General features: G+C 41.0%; 4 non-coding genes across 4 annotated transcripts; all 4 read left to right on the plus strand.

The window, feature by feature from the left end:
• Positions 1–1,281: 1,281 nt before the first annotated feature.
• On the plus strand, positions 1,282–1,354 carry trnar-ccu (transfer RNA arginine (anticodon CCU)). Its single transcript has one exon. It is a non-coding gene; the product is annotated as a tRNA-Arg (tRNA).
• Positions 1,355–2,485: 1,131 nt separating this feature from the next.
• On the plus strand, positions 2,486–2,558 carry trnar-ccu (transfer RNA arginine (anticodon CCU)). Its single transcript has one exon. It is a non-coding gene; the product is annotated as a tRNA-Arg (tRNA).
• Positions 2,559–4,093: 1,535 nt separating this feature from the next.
• Positions 4,094–4,165, plus strand: trnal-caa (transfer RNA leucine (anticodon CAA)). The gene has a single exon. It is a non-coding gene; the product is annotated as a tRNA-Leu (tRNA).
• A 4,291-nt stretch (positions 4,166–8,456) lies between these two features.
• trnar-ccu (transfer RNA arginine (anticodon CCU)) lies at positions 8,457–8,529 on the plus strand. Its single transcript has one exon. It is a non-coding gene; the product is annotated as a tRNA-Arg (tRNA).
• The last annotated feature ends 1,044 nt before the right edge of the window (positions 8,530–9,573 follow it).

Consider the following 9,573-nt stretch of genomic DNA (forward strand, 5'->3'; position numbering starts at 1 on the left):
GAACCTTGGAGTTATGTTTGATCAGGATCTGTCCTTTAACTCACATATAAAACAAATCTCTAGAACAGCCTTCTTCCACCTACGGAACATTGCCAAAATTAGGAGCATCCTGTCTCAAAGTGATGCCGAAAAACTGGTCCATGCATTTGTTACCTCTAGGTTTGACTACTGTAATTCCCTACTTTCAGGATGCCCCAGTAACTCCCTAAAGAGCCTGCAATTAATCCAAAATGCTGCAGCAAGAGTGCTGACTGGAACTAGCAAGAGAGATCATATTTCACCTTCACTAGCTTCTCTCCATTGGCTTCCAATTAAATGTAGAATAGAATTTGAAACCCTGCTTCTTACATATAAAGCTCTGAATGGTCAGGCTCCATCATATTTAGAAGACCTCATAGCACCATATCATCCCAGTAGACCACTTTGCTCTCAGAATGCAGGCCTACTTGTGGTTCCCAGAATTTCCAAAAGTAGAATGGGAGGTAGAGCCTTTAGCTATCAAGCTCCTCTCTTGTGAAACCAGCTCCCAGTTCAGATTCGGGAAGCAGACAGCCTCTCTACTTTTAAGTCTAGGCTTAAAACCTTCCTTTTTAATAAAGCATATAGTTATTTATAGTTATGCTGCCATAGGCTTAGACTGCTGGGGGACCCACCCCCCAATGCACTGAGCTCCTTTCCTCCTCTTGACCATCTCTCCTCTCCTCTCATCCCGCAATTGTCACCACTGCATGTCATTAACTCTGTGTGTTCTCTCCCGTAGTTGTCTTTGTCATCCTCTGTCCCCTTCTCTCTGTCCCTTTCTGCAGGTGTCCCCCGGCTTTGAAGCTGTGTGTCTTCCAGCGTGAAGCTACTGGTCCTACCAATCTGCCCAATGTTTTGTTGTTGCTTTTTGTTGCTCTGTTCTTTTCCCTCTCCCCTTTCCACTCACCCCAACCGGTCGAGGCAAATGGCCGTCCACCCTGAGCCTGGTTCTGCTGGAGGTTTCTTCCGTTAAAGGGAGTTTTTCCTCTCCACTGTTGCCTATGGCTTGCTCCAGGGGGAATTGTTGGGTTCTCTTTATATATCTTTATAATCTTTACTTTATTCTGTAAAGTGCCCTGAGATGACTTTGTTGTGAATTGGCACTATATAAATAAAGTTGAATTGAATTGAACTCACTATATCTACTGCATATGGGGCCATTATTGTGTTACCCAAAGCCAACATGGCATGTCTCACATTATGCTCTGTATAGGAAGCAACTGTTTGGTGGAAGAACTGATGAGTAAAGGTGATTGAGATGCCCCAGTGGCCTAATGGATAAGGCACTGGCCTCCTAAGCCAGGGATTGTGGGTTCAAGTCCCATCTGGGGTGGTTGACAGCAGAGTGGCGCAGCGGAAGCGTGCTGGGCCCATAACCCAGAGGTCGATGGATCGGAACCATCCTCTGCTAACTGTGTTTTGTAAGCTGACTTAGGGCCTTTACAACCTCTTAGTAAAGTGAACCAGATACAGAAAGTACATATTCACCTACTATACAATTCCAGATGCATATCAGCTTGGGAATGCAATTATTGTATATTTCACATTCTTTTCTCTGCTCTTTCAAATGCTTTCCTCCATCTTACTATACTAACTGCTTTTATTGTCATTATTGTGCTACCCAAAGGGTTCGAGTCCAATCTGGGGTACAATGCCAGTTTCATATCAGCATGGCAATCTAGTTTCTACGTGTTTCACATCTTTTTCTTTGCACTTTTAAAAATTTCCCTTCTACTCACTATATCTACTGCATTTGGGGCCATTATTGTGTTACCCAAAGCCAACATGGCATGTCTCACATTATGCTCTGTCTAGGAAGCAACTGTTTGGTGGAAGAACTGATGAGTAAAGGTGTTTGAGAGGCCCCAGTGGCCTAACGGATAAGGCACTGGCCTCCTAAGCCAGGGATTGTCGGTTCAAGTCCCATCTGGGGTGGTTGACAGCAGAGTGGCGCAGCGGAAGCGTGCTGGGCCCATAACCCAGAGGTCGATGGATCGAAACCATCCTCTGCTAACTGTGTTTTGTAAGCTGACTTAGGGCCTTTACAACCTCTTAGTAAAGTGAACCAGATACAGAAAGTACATATTCACCTACTATACAATTCCAGATGCATATCAGCTTGGGAATGCAATTATTGTATATTTCACATTCTTTTCTCTGCTCTTTCAAATGCTTTCCTCCATCTTACTATACTAACTGCTTTTATTGTCATTATTGTGTTACCCAAAGGGTTCGAGTCCAATCTGGGGTACAATGCCAGTTTCATATCAGCATGGCAATCTAGTTTCTACGTGTTTCACATCTTTTTCTTTGCACTTTTAAAAATTTCCCTTCTACTCACTATATCTACTGCATTTGGGGCCATTATTGTGTTACCCAAAGCCAACATGGCATGTCTCACATTATGCTCTGTCTAGGAAGCAACTGTTTGGTGGAAGAACTGATGAGTAAAGGTGTTTGAGAGGCCCCAGTGGCCTAATGGATAAGGCACTGGCCTCCTAAGCCAGGGATTGTGGGTTCAAGTCCCATCTGGGGTGGTTGACAGCAGAGTGGCGCAGCGGAAGCGTGCTGGGCCCATAACCCAGAGGTCGATGGATCGAAACCATCCTCTGCTAACTGTGTTTTGTAAGCTGACTTAGGGCCTTTGCAACTTTTTAGTAAAGTGAACCAGATACAGAATGTACATATTCACCTACTGTACAATTCCAGATGCATATCAGCTTGGGAATGCAATTTTTGTATATTTCACATTCTTTTCTCTGCTCTTTCAAATGCTTTCCTCAATCTTACTATACTAACTGCTTTTATTGTCATTATTGTGTTACCCAAAGGGTTCGAGTCCAATCTGGTTTGGTTGAAAGCAGATTGGCGCAGCAGAAGTGTGCTGGGCCCATAACCCAGAGGTCGATGGATTGAATCCATCCTCTGCTAACTGTGTTTTGTAAAGTGATTTAGAGCCTTTACAATGTCTTAGTAAAATGAACCAGATAAGGACAGTACATATTCATCTACTGTACAATTCCAGATGCATATCAGCTTGGGAATGCAATTTTTGTATATTTCAAATTCCTTTCTCTGCTCTTTCAAATGCTTTCGTCCATCTTACTATACTAACTGCTTTTATTGTCATTATTGTGTTACCCAAACGGTTCGAGTCCAATCTGGTGTACAATGCCAGTTTCATCTCAGCATGGCAATCTATTTTCTACGTATTTCACATCTTTCCCCTTCTACTCACTATATCTACTGCATTTGGGGCCATTACTGTGTTACCCAAAGCCAACATGGCATGTCTCACATTATGCTCTATATAGGAAGCAACTGTTAGTTGGAAGAACTGAGGAGTAAAGGTGTTTGTGATTCCCCAGTGGCCTAATGGATAATGCACTGGCCTCCTAAGCCAGGGATTGTGGGTTCGAGTCCCATCTGGGGTGGTTGACAGCAGAGTGGCGCAGCAGAAGCGTGCTGGGCCCATAACCCAGAGGTCAATAGATTGAAACCATCCTTTGCTAACTGTGTTTTGTAAGCTGACTTAGGGCCCTTACAACCTTTAAGTAAAGTGATCCAGATACAGAAAGTACATATTCACCTACTGTAATATTCCAGATGCATATCAGCTTGGGAATGCAATTTTTGTATATTTCACATTCTTTTCTCTGCTCTTTCAAATGCTTTCCTCCATCTTACTATACTAACTGCTTTTATTGTCATTATTGTGTTACCCAAAGGGTTCGAGTCCAATCTGGCGTGGTTGAAAGCAGAGTGGCGCAGCGGAAGCGTGCTGGGCCCATAACCCAGAGGTCGATGGATCGAAACCATCCTCTGCTAACTGTGTTTTGTAAGCTGACTTAGGGCCTTTACAACCTTTTAGTAAAGTGAACCAGATACAGAAAATACATATTCGCCTACTGTACAATTCCAGATGCATATCAGCTTGGGAATGCAATTTTTGTATATTTCACATTCTTTTCTCTGCTCTTTCAAATGCTTTCCTCCATCTTACTATACTAACTGCTTTTATTGTCATTATTGTGTTACCCAAAGGGTTCGACTCCAATCTGGTGTGGTTGAAAGCAGAGTGGCGCAGCGGAAGCGTGCTGGGCCCAAAACCCAGAGGTCGATGGATCGAAACCATCCTCTGCTAACTGTGTTTTGTAAGCTGACTTAGGGCCTTTACAACCTCTTAGTAAAGTGAACCAGATACAGAAAGTACATATTCACCTACTGTACAATTCCAGATGCATATCCGCTTGGGAATGCAATTATTGTATATTTCACATTCTTTTCTCTGCTCTTTCAAATGCTTTCCTCCATCTTACTATACTAACTGCTTTTATTGTCATTATTGTGCTACCCAAAGGGTTCGAGTCCAATCTGGGGTACAATGCCAGTTTCATATCAGCATGGCAATCTAGTTTCTACGTGTTTCACATCTTTTTCTTTGCACTTTTAAAAATTTCCCTTCTACTCACTATATCTACTGCATTTGGGGCCATTATTGTGTTACCCAAAGCCAACATGGCATGTCTCACATTATGCTCTGTCTAGGAAGCAACTGTTTGGTGGAAGAACTGATGAGTAAAGGTGTTTGAGATGCCCCAGTGGCCTAATGGATAAGGCACTGGCGTTGAGTGAGGATTTTTAACTATAAGCTTTATCAAAAAGGAAAGTTTTAAGCCTAGTCTTAAAAGTAGAGAGGGTGTCTGCTCCCCGAATTTGGATTGGAAGCTGGTTCCACAGGAGAGGAGCTTGATAGCTAAAGGCTCTGCCTCCCATTCTACTTTTGCAAACTCTGGGAACCACAAGTAGGCCAGTATTTTGGGATCGAAGTGGTCTAATTGGGCGATACAGGACTATGAGATCTTTTAAATATGATGGAGCTTGACCATTAAGAGCTTTGTATGTAAGGAGGAGGGTTTTGAACTCTATTCTAGATTTTATGGGAAGCCAATGAAGAGAAGCTAGTGAAGGTGAAATATGATCTCTCTTTCCTAATCCAGTCAGCACTCTTGCTGCAGCATTTTGGATTAATTGAAGGCTTTTTAGAGAGTTATTAGGACACCCCAGAAGTAGGGAATTACAGTAGTCCAACCTAGAAGTAACAAATGCATGGACCAGTTTTTCGGCATCACTTTGAGACAGGATGCTTCTAATTTTAGCAATGTTCCGTAGGTGGAAGAAGGCTGTTCTAGACATTTGTCTTTTATGTGACGTAAACGCCAAATCTTGGTCAAAGATAACTCCAAGGTTCCTCACCGTAGTACTAGAGGCCAAAGTTATGTCATCTAGAGTAACTATATTGTTAGACAGCATATTTCTCATGTTTTTAGGCCCAAAGAGGATGATTTCAGTTTTGTCTGAATTTAGAAGTAGGAAATTGTAGGACATCCAGTTCTTTATGTCTTTTAGACATGCTTCAAATTTGACTAATTGGTTAGTATCTTCTGGTTTCACAGATAAATAGAGCTGGGTATCATCTGCATATCAGTGGAAGTTTATGGAATGTTTCCTAATGATTTTGCCTAAAGGTGACATGTAGAGATTAAAAAGTATTGGTCCTAACACAGAGCCCTGTGGAACTCCATAGCTGACTTTGGTGCATAAAGAAGAGTCATCATTAACATGAACAAGTTGGAATCTGTCTGACAGATAAGATTTAAACCAATGTAATGTGGTTCCTTTAATCCCAAATCCATGTTCTAGTCTCTGTAATAAAATGTTGTGGTCAATGGTGTCAAATGCGGCACTAAGGTCTAGTAAGACGAGTACAGACACAAGTCCATTATCTGAAGCCAGGAGAAGATCATTGGAGACTTTTACCAGTGCTGTTTCTGTACTGTGATGAGCTCTAAATCCTGACTGAAAGTCTTCATACAAATTATTCCTGTAAAGGTGATCACATAATTGTTTTGCAACTACTTTTTCAAGGATTTTAGAAATAAACGGGAGATTTGATATTGGTCTATAGTTGGCTAAATCCCCTGGATCAAGACAAGGTTTTTTAAGTAATGGTTTGATTACAGCAACTTTATAGGCCTTTGGTACATAGCCAGTTTCTAAAGATAGGTTAATCAAATCTAATATGAAAGTGTCTATTAAAGGTAGAACATCTTTAAGCAATTTGGTTGGAACAGGGTCTAAAAGACATGTTGTTAGTTTTGAGGAGGCGGTAGTTGAACTTAGCTCAGTGAGATCTATGGGTGAAAAGCAGTCTAAGATGGATTGGGGCCTTATTGAGGATTCTATAGCTGTTGTACATGAAGATCTAGCCGTAATATTTGTAGGGAGGATCTGGTGAATCTTTTCCCTAATGGCTACAATTTTACTAGTAAAGAAAGTCATAAAGTCATTGCTGCTCAAAGTTAAGGGAATACTAGGCTCAACAGAACTATGGCTCTTAGTCAGCCTGGCTACAGTGCTGAACAGAAACCGGGGGTTGTTCTTGTTTTCCTCTATTAATGCGGAATAATATGCTGTTCTGGCATCACGGAGAGCTTTTTTGTATGTTTTTAAACTGTTTTTCCAGGCTAACCGGGATTCTTCTAAATTAGTGGAACGCCACTTCCTCTCTAACTTTCGTGTTGCCTGCTTTAAGCTGTGCATTTGTGAATTGTACCATGGAGGTCGGCTCCTCTGATTCACTGCCTTCTATTTCAAAGGGGCAACTGTATCTAGTATCCTACGCAGTGAGGCGGCAGAATCGTCAACTAAATAATCAATTTGCACAGGAGTAAGATGGCTACTCACCATAGTATTGACACATGGTGGTGAAAAAGATGAAGAAATAATTTCTTTAAATGTATTCACAGCATTTTCAGATAAACATCTGCTGTAGTGGAATTTTTTCCTAACTGCTGTATAGTCCGTTATTGTAAATTCAAATGTTATTAGAAAATGGTCAGACAGAAGAGAATTATGAGGAAATACTATTAAATTATCAGTTTCAATGCCATATGTAAGGACAAGGTCTAACGTGTGACTAAAACAATGAGTGGGTTTATTTACATTTTGGGAAAAACCAATTGAATCTAATAATGAATTAAACGCAGTGCTCAGACAGTTACTGTCAGCATCTACATGAATGTTAAAGTCACCCACTATAATGACTTTATCTGTACTAAGCACTAAATCAGATAGAAAATCAGAAAATTCAATCAAAAACTCTGAATAAGGGACTGGAGGACGGTACACGATAACAAATAATAGTGGTTTTTGAGTTTTCCAGTTTGGGTGTGAAAGGCTAAGAGTAAGACTCTCAAATGAGGTATAACTATGTTTAGGTCTAGGAATTATTGATAAGCTAGAGTGAAATATTGCTGCTACTCCTCCACCTCGGCCTGTGCATCTAGGAACATGATAATTAATATGACTTTGGGGGGTTGACTCATTTAAACTGACATATTCTTCCTGCTGCAACCACGTTTCAGTGAGACAAAATGAACCAATTTGATGATCATTTATCAAGTCATTTACTAACAAAGATTTAGAAGAGAGAGATCTGATGTTTAATAATCCACATTTAAAAGTTTTGGGTTTTGGTTCAGTATGAGCAGTTGTATTACCCAAAGGGTTCGAGTCCAATCTGGTGTGGTTCAAAGCAGAGTGGCGCAGCGGAAGCGTGCTGGGCCCATAACCCAGAAGTCGATGGATCGAAACCATCCTCTGCTAACTGTGTTTTGTAAGCTGACTTAGGGCCTTTACAACCTTTTAGTAAAGTGAACCAGATACAGAAAGTACATATTCACCTACTGTACAATTCCAGATGCATATGAGCTTGGGAATGCAATTTTTGTATATTTCACATTCTTTTCTCTGCTCTTTCAAATGCTTTCCTCCATCTTACTATACTAACTGCTTTTATTGTCATTATTGTGTTACCCAAAGGGTTCGAGTCCCATCTGGGGTGGTTGACAGCAGAGTGGCTCAGCGGAAGCGTGCTGGGCCCATAACCCAAAGGTCGATGGTTCGAAACTATCCTCTGCTAACTGTGTTTTGTAAGCTGACTTAGGCCCTTTACAACCTTTTAGTAAAGTGAACCAGATACAGAAAGTACATATTCACCTACTGTACAATTCCAGATGCATATCAGCTTGGGAATGCAATTTTTGTATATTTCAAATTCCTTTCTCTGCTCTTTTAAATGGTTTCCTCCATCTTACTATACTAACTGCTTTTATTGTCATTATTGTGTTACCCAAAGGGTTCGAGTCCAATCTGGGGTACAATGCCAGTTTTATATCAGCATTGGAAACTAGTTTCTATGTGTTTCACATCTTTTTCTTTGCACTTTTAAAAATTTCCCTTCTACTCACTATATCTACTGCATTTGGGGCCATTATTGTGTTACCCAAAGCCAACATAGCATGTCTCACATTATGCTCTGTATAGGAAGCAACTGTTTGGTGGAAGAACTGATGAGTAAAGGTGTTTGAGATGCCCCAGTGGCCTAATGGATAAGGCACTGGCCTCCTAAGCCAATGATTGTGGGTTCAAATCCCATCTGGGGTGGTTGACAGCAGAGTGGTGCAGTGGAAGCGTGCTGGGCCCATAACCCAAAGGTCAATGGCTCGAAACCATCCTCTGCTCACTGTGTTTTGTAAGCTGACTTAGGGCCTTTACAACCTTTTAGTAAAGTGAACCAGATACAGAAAGTACATATTCACCTACTATACAAATCCAGATGCATATCAGCTTGGGAATGCAATTTTTGTATATTTCACATTCTTTTCTCTGCTCTTTCAAATGCTTTCCTCCATCTTACTATACTAACTGCTTTTATTGTCATTATTGTGTTACCCAAAGGGTTCGAGTCCCATCTGGCGTGGTTGAAAGCAGAGTGGTTGAAAGCAGAGTGGTTGAAAGCAGAGTGGTTGAAAGCAGAGTGGTTGAAAGCAGAGTGGTTGAAAGCAGAGTGGTTGAAAGCAGAGTGGCGCAGCGGAAGCGTGCTGGGCCCATAACCCAGAGGTCGATGAATCGAAACCATCCTCTGCTAACTGTGTTTTGTAAGGTGATTTAGGGCCTTTACAATGTCTTAGTAAAATGAACCAGATACAGACAGTACATATTCATCTACTATACAATTCCAGATGCATATGAGCTTGGGAATGCAATTTTTGTATATTTCACAGTCTTTTCTCTGCTCTTTCAAACGCTTTCCTCCATCTTACTATACTAACTGCTTTTATTGTCATTATTGTGTTACCCAAAGGGTTCGAGTCCAATCTGGGGTACAATGCCAGTTTCATATCAGCATGGCAATCTAGTTTCTACGTGTTTCACATCTTTTTCTTTGCACTTTTAAAAATATCCCTTCCACTGTTATGCTGATGATACCCAGCTATATTTATATATGGAACCAGATGAAAATAATCAGTTAATAAAGCTTCAAGCATGCCTACAAGACATAAAGGCCTGGATGTCCCACAATTTTTTACTTTTAAACTCAGACAAAACTGAATTCATAGTATTTGGGCCCAAAAATCTCAGAGATATGATGTCCAACCATATTGTTACACTAGATGGCATAAGCCTGGCCTCCAGTACTACTGCAAG

Source organism: Channa argus, unplaced genomic scaffold (assembly GCF_033026475.1).
Source record: "Channa argus isolate prfri unplaced genomic scaffold, Channa argus male v1.0 Contig013, whole genome shotgun sequence".
Classification (NCBI taxonomy): domain Eukaryota; kingdom Metazoa; phylum Chordata; class Actinopteri; order Anabantiformes; family Channidae; genus Channa; species Channa argus.